Raw genomic sequence first — 15572 nt, 5'->3', positions numbered from 1 at the left:
CCTTAATAGTCTAGCATTAGATATTATATTAGCTATGGCCAGTTTCCTCCTTACTGGCAAACTCCAGACATAGGTATCCTCCAAACTGGACAGTCCATGTTCCTCCCTTTAATGTAATTTCAAGCCACAGACCTTGCACTAATGGCTATACAGCACATTTACTTTTAGAGCTATGCTAGCTTTCCTGCTGTAGCTTAAAGAAAGTGAGGTCTTACAGAAGCTATGTGTAAGCACAAAGAACCAGGACAACTCAGCGAATAGACCAAAGCAGTTGCTTTATTGTTGATAACTTATAGTACAAGAATCTTGCAAACTGGCTGCATTCCCTTGAGCGATTCCATACTAGAGATGATGGTGGTGGTAATGATGATGATAATAATTTGATTGCTCTGAGACTCATTCTAGAGACTTAAATTGCTCCTTTTAAGGGGAACTTATGTAGCTTTAGACCAAAACAAACAACAACAACAAAAATTCTCTGAAAAAAATATAGAAAAAAGGAAGATTTACTTGCATAGCTTCTATAAAATCTAACATTTGTCATTTAGGCCTATACTAATAAATTCTCTTTAAAGACGATTTGGAAATGTAAGATAATGCAGGCTAAGTCACTGATGGAGGACAAAGTGTATGGCCCAAGTTATCCTTGTTATAATTAATATACTGGCAAAACCCTATTAAGCAAAGCATATTGACCCATAACCCTGAGACTACAATGTCTTTCTGATTGTAATATTTTGGAAGTAGGATATTCATGTTATGAATACTACCAGCTTGTATGAATTCTACTATCCATCATGAATACTGTTTTTTTTTTTCAATCAGTGATCCTGAGAGGCTTTTACACCCCATACGATAGCTTTGAAAAATTTTTGCTAGATAAATAAAATGAGTATACTTTACTTCTAGCCTCCAGGTGATGGACAAGAAAAGGATAAAAAGATCAAACACAGGGAATGGATTAGGATCAAGGCAAAAAGTGTCTATGTTGAAGGTTGACAACACAAGGATGCAATCAAAGTAGGCATAAGAACACAGAAAGATGATCTGTCAGGAGTTCCAGCCTGACGTCGGATATATAGTTATGCAATGCATGAAGCTATGACAAGCAATCTTCTCCATCAACTTCAATAGAAGGATGGAAACTATGCAGAAATCTCATTAGGAGAGCTCAAAATGCTGTCTTTTTCTAAGGATAAATTGTCCAATATTTTTTTCCAGAAGAGAGAAAAATTCTGCAACAGTTACTCAAACCCATGGTTGATTCTGCACCCGATAGTATCTCTAGAGAAGTTCTAATGAAGAAAGAACAATAATGTTAAAAATGCAAAAATAGATAAAGCCTATTTGTTGGTACTAAAAATGAAACAGTTATGAAATATGTCAGGGCACAAGGGAGCTTGGGTAATCCATTTTCCAAAGCTGTTTCTTTCTTTTATTTGTTTTGTTTTTAAATGTAGGAGACTGGGAATTCAGCTAAAGCATTTAGCAAATATTGCACATAAATATAAGTCCTGATTAATTATTCTGTCTGCAAATGGATCAAGGTGGTTTTCTGACAGCAGGTGAAAGAAAAGCTTTTTTTTTTGTGTATAGCATGCCATTCATTCATGTAGCAATAGCAGTAGTACTTAGACTTATATGAAGCTTCATACTGCTTTACAACCCTCTCTAAGCGGTTTACAGAGTCAGCATATTGCCCCCAATAATCTGGGTCCTTAGAAGGATGGAAGGCTGAGTCAACCTTGAGCCGGTGAGAATTGAACTGTTGGCATTTGGCAGAATTAGCCTGCAGTACTGCATTCTAACCGTTGTGCCACCACGGCTCCTAGCTGATCCAACAAGGTATCCACATAGATATGACAGAACATTCAATGTCTGTACGTCTAATTTAAGAAATTTATTATTTATTTATTAAATTCTTTTAATTTATGTCCATTCATCTCAATGAACCTTACTCTGGGTAGCGTATAACCAATAATTAAATCAATATCATTAAAAAATTAAACAAAAGCAAAACTGAGGGAGAAGAATTTCCCTCTAAACACAATATAACCTTTTTGCAATTTTCCCAAGTCTGCTGGAAAAACTACATTTTAAGGAACTTCCAAAAGACTATGAAAATGCATTTTCACTCATATTTCTGTCAATAAATGCATATTACATGTACCTTTCTGTAATATACACTTTTTTTTACAAATTAGCTTAAGGCTTTTCTTTTAAAGCTTTTATTTTCACTCAGTTTAATTCTAATAGATGCATATTATATACAACTATGTGTAAAACAGATCTGTTCTGTACTTCCTTAAACTGATGCACTCTGGTGTACTTTTTTCACTAACAAAGGAATTTTATCTCCATTAATCACTAATATATTCATTTTTACATGCAGGTATGATGGGACAAAACTGAGATAAAACTTTCTGGTAAGAGAGAAGCTCACAAAGTTGCATGAAATAACTTTTCCAGCTGTGAAAAAAATCTTGTGAGAAATGGATAGTCACAATGTGACACATGTACTATTACATGATTTTTCCCCCAACAAGTTTCTATGCGAATTGATGAAATGGATTTAGTTTAAAAATTACTTCAAAGGGGAATAGAATTTTAAAGAAAACTACTTGGATAGGGTGTTTTCTGCATGTATTTATTTATATAGCATATGCAGATATTCCATTGCACAATTGTTTCTCCAAAAGTGTGTAGAAAGCAGGAAGATTTGGAGATGTTGATCCACATTTCATAAAGAAACTTATGAATGAACAGATGTGAAAACGATGTTTCGTTAATAAAACAGGACAATTTGCAATTAACCATAAACAAGCTCAGAATAAACCTTGGAATAAGGGAGTTGTTCTTTGTCAATAGACAAGAAACGCCTCTTCTGCATTATCCTTGTCCTTGGGAGTGAAAATGCTATAATTCAGTTCTTCCACAGAGATGAAAACAGCATCTCTTGTTCTCTTAGTAATGGAAGTTAAAATACTGATGCTCTTGAAAATGAATGTCCTATATTGGTTTCTTTCCAATCTGATTATTATATTGCAGTGAATGAATGAGTGAGGATGTCTCTAAAGTGTCATCTCACTCTGAGGAGTGAAGGCCTTGAAGAGGTGATTAAAAACTAACCTCATACAAGTGGAGCTATCACTCTCAGGCTTTTTAAAGCTATTGTGCATATGTATGGATGTATGTGTACATACAAACACACACATACACACACACACACAGAGAGAGAAAGAGAGAGAGAGAGAGAGAGAGAGAGAGAGAGAGAGAGAAACAGAGACAGAGACAGAGAGACAGAGACAGAGATTGAAATGAGTAGCCCATTTTAACTGGATTATTCTATTTAAAAATTATCTTCTGATCAGATACCGACAAGACTGAATTTGTCTTGATTGGATGAGCAGCCTACAGAGTGGGCAGAATTTTATTCGCACCCAGTTTATGAAGACATTTATGTGAAATCCCTTATATCATGCAATTAAATACCACAGTTAACCAAGAGGTTGTAGAAAAGTACAGCGGGGGTCATCATTCCATTTAATGTGACATGGAGTACAGGAGATTTCACACAGACAGGAGCAGAAATAATTTTTAGGAGCAGATAATTGAGAGAGAACCATCCAATGCAATTAGTTCCAGTACTGATTTGAAATCTTTAGGCTTTGAAGGACTGTTTGATCACTTGACATCTAGATTATTTTCTTATAAAAGCCTTATCCTAAACTTCAGACTGCAAAAACTGAGCAACTAATGTTATTTATTTATTCACTCAATTTCTATGACCGCCAATCTCACCATCGCACTCTAGTTCACTACAAACGTATAAAAGCACACTACAAATGAACCAAACAACAACATACTGCATATACCATTAAAATCAACAGACTTTCACCTACCTAATACCCCACCTTTTAATAACAGATCATCATTCTATGTTTTGGTGAAGACATGGAATAACATTATCAAATAAAAAAAGAAGTAATGTTTACGTGGATTCCTTTCAGAAGATGGAATTCATGGTAAACACTGATAAATTGGACTAACTTGTCAGGAAAGTCCATGACTCCTGTTTGGTTAGTTTTGGCTATTATGACATTAACAATCCTCAACCAACAATCTAATTCTCTTAATCACTGGATCTTGATTGTATAAACCAGACATTAAAAATGAAAAATATTTTACAAAGAGATATCATTAATTAGGAAGAATCACACTTCTTCCAGTGATAAAAAGATTCCTGCTGGAATATGTAATACTGCCTACTGTTACTAAAATTAAAAAAGAAAACTCAGGGGGGACCAGTCTTTTTGCTCTTAAAACAAAAACCCAAGTTTATGCAATTAATAATGTTTATATGTAAGTCGTTGCAATTTATCAGTTGTGATTCTCCATTTGAACTTTTGAGTGTAATGTCAGAAGCATGGAAAGAGCAGAATTGGTCCTGTTTGATACAGGACTCCCTGGAGAAAATATTTTGCCAGTTATTTAACTATGGATAAATCAGTTTATTCTTGGCCATGTTGATTTAACATGTATTTATTTATAAATTGCTTCTCTCTGATTTTTATACCAGTATGTTACTTTAAAAAAGGCAAACATTTATATTTAAATATATATTTTAAAATGTACTTTTGAATTAATTTTCTTACCACATACACAATTGCAGAACACATTCCCTCTCAAAATGCACAAATATAAAAGGGGAAGTTATTTTTATTTGCATTTTGGTATGGAGCAGCGTCTAAACAATTTTGGTTTAACTGGAAAGATTAAATAGAATTGAGCCTGGCTAAGAATTTGATGGAATTGTCAAGCACTGAGGAAATCAGGAGATTTAGGCATTCAAATGAGCATAAAGGTTTATTACAAGTTTAAGCTCTCTACAAGAATCTGAACTACTAACAGTCAAGGGAAATTAGCGGGAGTTAAGAAAGGAATTCAAGATGGGTGGGACGTAGAGCTCTGGTGGGTGCATAGAGACTCATGACTGCTGATATGTTTGACCCTTTCCTTGGGCTCACCCTAGTCATCTCCTGCGGGAATCACAGACAAGAAACCTGGCCTTTAAGAAGAACCTAAAAATTTGAGTCTCGGCCTTGGGCCCTGACATGGACCTGCTACAATTGGCGATGGCTGACAGGATAAAGAAGATTCTCAACCCCAGTCCACCCATCATCGTGGTTCTTAAATTTTAATCCATTTCTTCTAATTTTAAACATTTATAGCACTTTTTAACTTTTTACATTGTAAGCTCTGCATTAGTGAGATTAGTGGCATAGAAAAATTTAATAAGTAAAATAAAATAAATAACATTCTTCCCAGAAATAATATTGCCACGCTGAATTATTTTTCTTTCAACAAGTAACTTTCCTGCTGGAATTCTTCAAGCTTTGAATCAAGCTTTGAATCAATTCTTCAAGCTTTGAATTTGAATCAATTCTTCAAGCTTTGAATCAAGGTCATACATTATGAATTTATGACCTTAGTTGCCCACCCATTAGTTCCTTAAAGTTCAAAATATAGAAGATGACTGTGAGGAGAGAAATGCTTTTACTGTATGAGATAAGGCAGCTCCACAGTCAATAATTTCCCATGGAAATTACTCCCAGGGTTCTTTCAAACATGAATGTACAATGCACTGGATTGTGTTTTTTTAGGTTAGAAAACTTAAAATTTAATGTGAGAAACAGGTTCTGTTATCTTTGGAGGAAATATATCTGGGAAAGCTTGCTAGGCATTGGGATGCAGCTTCCAAATCTGGCAGAGAATTTGAAGCATGTATATTTCTGGCATGAAGACAACATAGATAATGCAGAGTAACAGAATAACAGAGATGGAAGGGACTTTGGAGGTCTTCTAGTCCAACCCCCTGCTCAAGCAGGAGACCCTATACCATTCCAGACAAGTGGCTGTCTAGTCTCTTCTTAAAAGCTTCCTGTGATGGAGCAGCCACAGCTTTTGAAGTTCCACTGGTTAATTGTTCTCACTGTTAGGAAATTCCTCCTTAGTTCTAGGCTGCTTCTCTCCAACAACATTTTCTGGGCAACCATTTGAAAAAGACAGTTGTGCACATTAAAATGCACAGATTTAACAGTTACAAAATAGGAGAGCCTGAGAAAATAGTATTAAATAAGCCTGAGAAACATTATCTTTTCCAAGACTCCATGGAGTTTTACAGTTGTCCAAAAATGGAAGGGTTATTATGTCCATACTCTTATCATCAGGTGTCAAAAAGTGTAGAATCATAGACCTTTAGAGTATAGTAGAGTAATTCAAGTATCACATTAGGAAAACCCAGGTTCAAGTCTCTGCTCAAACAGAGCTGTCAGCCTTTCAAGGTAGCCCAGACCAAATCTAACCCAATATACTAATATTATATTGCAAACTTATAGTAACAGAATCTTGCAAGTCTGAAAGCACTGCCTAGCTCCCCTGATGTTCTTTGTGGCACTGCCCTAGACAGACCAGCTGCACAATCTGGAGGTCCCTTGAATTCATAATTCCTGCTTGAAGACCAGGTGGCAGATGGGACTAGGAAGGCCTTGGCATCAGTTGCACCCATTCCTGGAGCAGGCAATCCTGCTCACAATCCCTCATGCCCCTGTCCCAAAGAAGCAACTGGACTTTCTCATTTTTCTTTGAAAACATTTTGCTTCTCATTCGAGAAGCTTGATGAGGAATGGAAGGATTTATACACCAACAGAGGGGGAGGGATACAACATCATCTATCTGGTCTATTGTGTGGTTTTTATTTGTTTGATTGTTGGCCAGCAAGAGTTATGCAAAAGTGATAGGTGGCTATGTAAACTGAGCAAACAAACAAACAAATAAATAAATAATTTGATTTGATTTGATTTCTTGAAACTTAATTAAATTGAAACTAACTTAATATGAATATTATCCAGACACATATTGAATGATGCTTCTATATGGTTGCATTCTGTTATCTTATAACTTGGTGACACTTTCAGAGGTCTCAAAGGATTGTCACATCTGCAGAGGCTAGTTAAAAACTAAATTCAAAATGAAAGTTGCAACTACATCACCAAGACCCCAATTCTTGTATATGCATATGACATTAGTACACACACACACAGAGAGAGAGAGAGAGAGAGAGAGAGAGAGAGAGAGAAAGGAAGAGTATTTCAAACCTTTGGTCATGTTCAGCATATTGACTTTTTCACACACAGACAAATTGATGACCCTGACTTTATGCAAACTTGGAGCCTGAATTTATATCCCCTAATGTCGATATCTCTTTTATTCATTGCATTTTTAATGCAATGAATTTTATTGCATGCCAATTTCAATGAGGAAGATCTCATGGGCTGCTTAAAACAAGGCCAATTGAATTCCAGCCCAGGAATCATATTTCTGTGTGCGACAAATGGCAAGTCGTTGCTCCCTCAGTTTAGTTTGCAAGCTCCAAACTGGATCTTTTCAGGAGCATCCTGGCATTTATTTCATTCACAGGAAATGGGAGGGAAGCCAGAGGCTTTGAGCATCAACACTTCAGCAAGATACAGTATATAATAAATCTATCACCGGCAGAAGCAGCTGTTAATCCAGTGAAAGGATAGAGGAAATGATGGTAAATTATGGAAATGGTGCTATTTTTTTTTCTATTGCATTTGTAAATCAAGTAGAAACTTGCTTTGCATTTCTTTTTAAGCCTTTGGATCGCTCTATGGATATATTAATAATGGTCAAATGCCTATTGCTTAACAAACAATAATAATAGAATAGAATAGAATAGAACAGAACAGAACAGAACAGAACAGAACAGAATAGAATAGAATAGAATAGAATAGAAAGGGACATTGAAGATCTTCCAGTCCAGCCCCCTGCTCAAGCAGGAGAACCTACCATCTCAGACAAGTGACTGTCTAGCCTCTTCTTAAAAATCTCCAGTGATGGATCACCCACAATTTCTGGAGGCAAGCTGTTCCACTGGTTAATTGTCCTAATTGTCAGGAAGTTTCTCCTTAATTCCAGGTTGCTTCTCTCTTTGATCAGTTTCCAACCATTGTTTCTTGTCCTGCCCTCTGGTGCTTTGGTGAATAATGTGACCCCCTCTTCTTGGTGGCAGCCCCTCAAATACTGGAATACTGCTATCATGTCTCCCCTATTTCTTCTTTTCTTTAGACTAGCCAAACCCAAGTCCTGCAGCCGTTCTTCATATGTTTTAGTCTCCAGGCCTTTAATCATCTTAGTTGCTGTTCTCTGAATTTTTTCCAAACTCTCAACATCTTTTTTGTGATATGGTGACCACAATTGGCTGCAGTATTCCAGGTGTGGTCTTACTAGGGTTTTATAATGTGGTACTAATACTTTGTGTGATCTTGATTCTATGCCTCTGTTTATACAACCAAGGATTGTATTAGCTGCTGCACACTGCTGACTCATAGTCAAGTGATTGTCCACAAGGACTCCAAGCTCCCTCTCACAGTTACTGTTTTTAAGATAGGTCTTGCCCAATCTATACTTGTACTTTTGATTTTTCCTGCCTAAATGTTAAATGTTGCTCTTCTCCACATTGAAACTCATTTTGTTGGATAGGGCACATTGTTCAAGTTGTCAAGGTGTTTTTGGATCCTGAGTTTGTCTTCTGGGGTGTTTGCTACTCCTGCCAGTTTGGTGTCATCTGCAAATTTGATGAGGTCACCTTCAATTCCCTCATCTAAGTCATTGATGTATATAATCTACAATGTTGGAGCATTCTGGAGGCAAGTTGTTCCACTGATTAATTGTTCTAACTGTCAGAATATTTCTTCTTAGTTCTAGGTTGCTTCTCTCCTTGATTAGTTTCCATCCATTGCTTCTTGTCCTGCTCTGAGATGCTTTGGAGAATAGCTTGACTCCCTCTTCTTTGTGGCAGCTCCTTAGATATTGAAACACTGCTATCATGTCACCCCCTAGTCCTTCTTTTCATTAATTAATATAGGCATGCAAACTATAAGGACCTGGGACCATGTCCCCACCCTCCTTAAAGTTTCCAAATTCTACTAAATTTTGCCATCAAAAAACAAGCTAGTGTAACACAAAGGAAAACTGTTAAACATCTGAGAATATTAGCAATACTGTTTTCAACTTAAAATTAAGTGTAGAATCCATTAAATCAAAGGTACCTTTTGGCCTATCCATTTTATCTTGGACCTGTCTCCTTGTTATTTTGCACTCCTGAGTACATTGCAGGTTCAAAAAAAATACACATTCCTGATCTTAGTATTAAGGATTCTCCTAGTTTTATAAAGTATAGCCTAATTAATCGTCACTTCTCTAAGCTGAGTGAATGGAATGTGAAACGATAGGCATGAAAAATTACACTTCTGGTTCCTATGCAGGAATTAGTACAATCAGAGTCACTTACTTTGGCCTTGAATCAGAATGGTCACCTCAGATTTTAAAGCTTTTCCCCATCTAGGTCCAAGTCTTAAAATTATAAACTACATCTGGGGGTCTAGGAGAGGGGTCCCATTCCATACATTTAGAGTCTGAATGCTTTCATTTTCAAACAGCCACTACAATATTACTTTTCTCGGGATCTTTGTAAAGCTGGAAGCACCTTTTTATATTGTCAGTATTTGATATAGATTTTTGTAGTGCTGGAATTGTATTGACAAGGCCTAAAATGTGCTTAGGAAAATGGGAATTCCAAAACATTTTACTCTCCTTATGTGAACACTATATGAAAATCAGGAAGCCATAGTCTAGATGAAACATAGTGAAAAAGGATAACCCAAACTTGTGGAGTAGTTGCATTTTATATATCCTTGTCATGATTCATCTCAAGAACCTCCCTCAAACATGAGAGAAGACTAGGAAGTGGCATCTTAGAAAGCTGCCTGAAGGACTGACATAGATTGGAAATTTTCTGCAGAATGCTGGTGTATGTATCAAGCACATCAACAAATAATGAGGCAAAAGAATGCTTGGCAATGCTGAGGCCTATCTGTGCCTTCTCAGAAATAATCTAAAGGCATAACAAGAAGCAATGGATGGAAAGTAACCAAAGAGAGAAACAACCTAGAACTAAGGAGAAATTTCTTGCCAGTGAGAACAATTAATCAGTGGAACAGCTTCCTCCAGAAGGTGTGGGTGCTTCAATACTGGAGGTTTTTAAGAAGGGATTGGGCAACCAATGATATAGGATTTCCTGCTTGAACAGAGGATTGGCCTAGAAGACCTCTTCCAACTCAATTATTCTGTTAATCTATCAAAGAAATCCAAATCTGATAAGGGACAGCTATATACAGGTGAAATCAGAGATTGCTGGAGCAGAGAATAACACAGTGCTGGGCTGCATTAACAGAGGGATAGAATCAAGATCACGTGAAGTATTAATACCACTTTACAATGCCTTGGTAAGGCCACACTTGGAATACTGCATCCAGTTTGGTCACCAAGATGTAAAAAAGATGTTGAGACTCTAGAAAGAGTACAGAGAAGAGCAACAAAGACGATTAGGGGACTGGAGGCTAAAACATATAAGGAACGGTTGCTGGAATTGGAAATGTCTAGTAGTTTAATGAAGAGAAGGACAAGGGGGGACATGATAGCAGTGTTCCAATATCTCAGGGGCTGCTACAAAGAAGAGAAAGTCAAGCTATATCTCAAAGCACCTGAAAGCAGGATAAGAAGCAACTGATGGAAACTAATCAAAGAGAGAAGCAACCTAGAACTAAGGAGAAATTTCCTGACAGTTGGAACAATTAATCAGTGGAACAACCTGCCTCCAGAAGTTGTGAATGCTCCAACACTAGAGTCTGTCTATGTGTCTAGAAAAGTAGAAATGAATATGGAAAATTGAGATAAGCTTGGCTATATCATTACAGACACACATACATAATTATAAAACAAGAGATTTAAAGCAATGTTAATTTTAATCAATATAATCAGTGGATTTCTTTTCCTAATGTAATAGCATGACTAAGACAGCAGATTCTTTTTTTAGTAAAATCATCACAATCAGTTGTTCCTTCACCTCTGCTTCTTTTCCTACTTCATAACACCCACAAACCAGAACATTTGTTTTGTCTACATCTCTTCAAAACATTTTTCCAATGTTCTAAGGTCCCAATTTTTCACCTTAGCTTTTCTTACATTGTATGTATATACTTTATATAATAATTATATTTCTACATAATTTTAATATTTTTATCTTCCATAAACCATAATCAATAGCAAATTAAGTCAATCTCTTTCCAATATCTTTCTTTCCATTATGACAACTTTCCCCTCAGTTTTCTTTCATGTTCAACTTCTTTAGTCTTTATCAGGTCTGAAACCAGACTTTATTTAACCTGAATTATGAAGAAATCCTGAAATGAAATACCTTTGATCTATTAAAAAATAATGACTAAGAATGGCATTCAGTATTTTTATGCAAATTCAAAATTTAAATTAAAACATGCATAGATACAACTATGGGGATTTCTTTCCTTTTGAAACATAATTAAGAATATAGTTGCTAAAAATATAGATTTCCCCACTATTCACACTTCTAAAAATTGTCTTCCTTATATATTCTGTAAGTATTTCTATTGGCAAAACAAGCTTAAGAAATACAATATTTTAAAAGCAAGGTACAAAAAACCCACTGTATTTCTTAAGATTTTTTTTCTTTTTGTTTAAAAAGAAACTCTTCTTATCTGCTCTCATACTGATTAAAATGGATATGTAGACAGGTAAAGCCAGCTGGAACTTGCAAAATTTAGAGGACTTCTGCTGATTGAAATATTGTAGATACAAACAATGAGTCCCAAAATTGCAGATACAGGAAATCCTTGACTTACAACACTATTGAGACTGCATTTTTGATTTTAAGCCATAATGGATGTAAATTGAGGCACCCACATGACTGGACCCAAGTTTACAAAGTTTTTTTTTTTTTTTTGCTGTGATCATTAAGCAAATTACCATGGTCATTACATGCATGCTACGCCCATTAATTGTGAACCCATTTTTGCTGGAAAATGATAAAAAACAGTGCAAATCGCATTCACATGATTGCAGGATGCTGCACCTTGTCATGAATTGCCAAGCACCTGAAATGTAGTCACATGATTATTGGGGGCATGGCATAATATTTTACGATGGCCAGAAGTGCACCTATTTCTAGCCCATTATAATTTCAAATCATCTCATTGTTAAGCAACCGGTCATAAATCAAAGACTGCCATTATTGGATTTTTATTTCAAAGCTTCCTGAGCAGAATGTCTACCTTGTAATACCTTCTACCTCTAAAATCCATACTATACACATACTATTTCCTGAGTCATACCCTACCTTAAGAAATCATTCTTACATTTATTTATTTATATATTTATTTATGAGACTTATATACCTCTTTAAGTGCAAGCACTCTCTAAGCGGTGTACACCAGTAAGCAATGTATATATATATATATATATATATATATATATATATATATATATATATATATACATTGCCCCCAACAATCTGGGTCCTCATTTTACCTACCTCGGAAGGGTGGAAGGCTGAGTCAACCTTGAGTCGGTGAGATTTGAACCGCTGACCTGCTGAACACAGTCAGCTAAAGTAGCCTGCAGTACTGCACTCTAACTGCTGCGCCACCTTGGCTCTTTGTCCATTGTCTTTCCTGTATACATTGAAACATTGCATTTTCTGAGGTCTCCTGACAGTTAGAACAATTAATCAGTGGAATGACTTGCCTGCAGAAGTTATCAGTGCTCCAGCACTGGATATTATTAAGAAGAGACTGGAGAGCCACCGGTCTGAAATGGTATAGGGTTTCCTGCTTGAGCAGGGGGTTGGACTAGAACAGGGGTGTCAAACTGCTGGCCTGTGGGCCGGTTGCATCATATGGAGGCTGCACCCACCCCACCTCTAGCAATGCAAAAAAAAGTCGTGATACGTTGCGACACGTCATGTGATGTGGCGAGTTTGACACCCATGGACTAGAAGACCTCCAAGGTCCCTTCCAACTCTGTTATTTTGTTATATATAATTGTTGCTGTTACTTTCTATTTAGTTTTGTGCTGCTCTCTCTTTCTTGAAATAAAGCCAATTGAAAACACAACTGAATATTTATGATATAGAACCAGCTGGTACCTAATGCCACTCAAGTGTTCAGAAATCAAGTGGTATAATGAATGAATGAATGAATGAATCTTTTCAGGAGAAAATCACTAACAGAATGACACCAGGATTCCTGGGACATAGATTTTGGTGCTATTAGAAGCTTTTCTTTACTTATGCAATCTCATCTAATTCACAGAAATGCAGAAGAGAGAAAGACTAATGAAAAGGGGGTCATTATCTGTTAGTAAAAGGATAATAAGATTTGATCAATGAAATCATTTATTTCATACAGCTGCACATTAATTCTCTACACTTAAAATAATCAAATAACAGGAAATGGAAATTTCTACAGCAGCCTTTTCCTACATGGTGTCCTTCAGAAGTAATAACACTGCAATTCCCAGAACACCCAGCTAACCCATTGAGTTGAAAATCCTGAAACTCCAAATATTTGGAGATGGTTAATACCAGCTTTTAAAAAGCCATTGACAGTATGTACATGTTATTTCAAATACAAATCTGATCAACTGTTCATCCAAACTTGATTCAATATTGATGATCAGCTCTTTTAAAAAAAAACAGTTTACAAAAACCAGGAAAAAAAATTCTAGCATGCAAATAATAAAACTAAATCAGAGAAAGAAGAAATATTTTAAAAGATTGCCAAAATATTTGTCAGTATGATTCCTTAAAACATTTAAGCCAATGTATCTTAAAAAGAAATTAGCCAATGTAATTATTTTGAAATTTATGGAATGTAGCTCCAACCAGCTAATGTAGTTAGAGTTTTACATGGCAAATTCAAAACCAATTAAAATTTCTGAATGGCCTTTTGTAGTTCAGACTAAGCTATGCTGACAAATTGGACTGGTGTGCAGCAATAACCAAGGCATTTTTCAGTCAAATATGTGCAAGTCTGCAGCCTGATTTGTTGGATTGTGTATTTTTTTTTTTTTAGATGGCATAGGAGAACTGCTCCAAAAACCTGATTAGAATGTCTGTGGAGGATAATTTTGGAGTTTGAAAAAAAAAAAAAAACAATGTCAAAAGGAAAAAAATAAAGCCTCACATTTTGTCCTTAGTTTCCTTTGCTGGTGCACAAGGTGCTGATAAAAACAGAAACAAGCAGGCAGAAATCAATACATTTCATAGTACAAGAAAAATGGCTCTATACAGATTTAAAAGGGAGCAAAAGCCCTCCCAATGGACCCACAAGGACACTAACAAGAAGCTCCTAACATCTGTTCAATGACAACCAAGAACTGGCAACTCAAGCAAGAGTTTAGTTGTGTTCCGTTGTTGATCACTGCTTTAGGATCTAAGGATCCCCACTGCAGTCACCATTAAGGAGAAAAAAGACCCAAGGAATCATTGCAAGTAAGAAAGTTCTTTTAAGTATGTTTGATCAATTCTTGTGTTTTCGCTGTATAATATTTGCTCTATGCAAAGAGAGTTAAAATACAAAATGCCAAAATATTAAAAAGAAAAAAGAATAAAAAATACAACCAACAAAACATTAAAAAGAAAAGGTGTCTTAACCAAAAAAGGGCACAGGAGACTAACAGATATACACATAATATCCTCTCTAGTTGAATGTCGATTAATATAACACAGCAGTTAGTTTCCCACCCTTTGAGAAACAGGCCAAAAGAATTTTAAACTACTAAACTACTAAATCTGTTTACAAATGGTTAGCCTGTCATCTTTATACTTTATTAATAACAAAATGGGTAACAGGAAAAAAACAATAATAATAATAAACATATGACATAAAAGTATAAGAATTATTAATAATAATAAAAGAAAGACAAAACTGAAATTCCAAAAAAAACTCTGTTAACAAATTGTTATTGTAATAAACTCATAGAAAATTTACCATGGTTTCAATCCCAAGTCATTCTAAATATTAACTCTAAATGGTCCCAGATCAAATATCCACGTCTTGTGTCTTCAACGTACCAATCTGGGGTGGCTGAATAAGTTGCAGAAGCCAGCATAGATCATAATTCTATCTGCATTTATACACAGTATTTCTCTGTTACCATGTAAACACCCTAAGCATGAAAGAACAGTCAATTTTAGAAGAAACCTCTTTCCAATGAGAGGTGACATCTTAGTTCCTAATCTACCACCAGAGAGATGACATGAAAGTTCCTTTCTTAGGTGCCAAGGAAAGGATTATTAGAATCCAGGCAGAGTACAAAAGCCAAGAAAAGATTTGAAAGTACCCCAAAAAAGAAAACACAAACCATGAAGACAAACAGGGAAGAGGCATCCAAAGTGAGTCAGCTGGGACTGAAAAGCATCTGGAAATAAAACTGCTTCATCTTGTTTGTGGAATTGCAGCATGATAGGGGCTGTTTGTACTTTTGAAGGAAAATTATTCCACAGGGTGCTGACTATTACAAAGAGGCCTAATATCTTCTCTTAAGCCCCATGGACCTGATCAGGAGATGGAATTTTCAGCATACTCTTATTTGAGGAACAGAGTAGAGAGGCA

At 35.9% G+C, this 15572-nt stretch overlaps 1 protein-coding gene across 1 annotated transcript in view; it reads right to left on the bottom strand.

The window, feature by feature from the left end:
- LOC120303718 overlaps positions 1–15572 on the bottom strand; it is a 197545-nt gene that overhangs the window by 16789 nt on the left and 165184 nt on the right. The window lies entirely within an intron of this gene.

This window comes from Crotalus tigris, unplaced genomic scaffold (genome assembly GCF_016545835.1).
Source record: "Crotalus tigris isolate CLP2741 ecotype Arizona unplaced genomic scaffold, ASM1654583v1 scf7180000024480.717441, whole genome shotgun sequence".
In the NCBI taxonomy this organism is placed as follows: Eukaryota; Metazoa; Chordata; class Lepidosauria; order Squamata; family Viperidae; genus Crotalus; species Crotalus tigris.
Note: the sequence above shows the minus strand (reverse complement) of the source record. Positions and strands in the feature narration are given on the sequence as shown.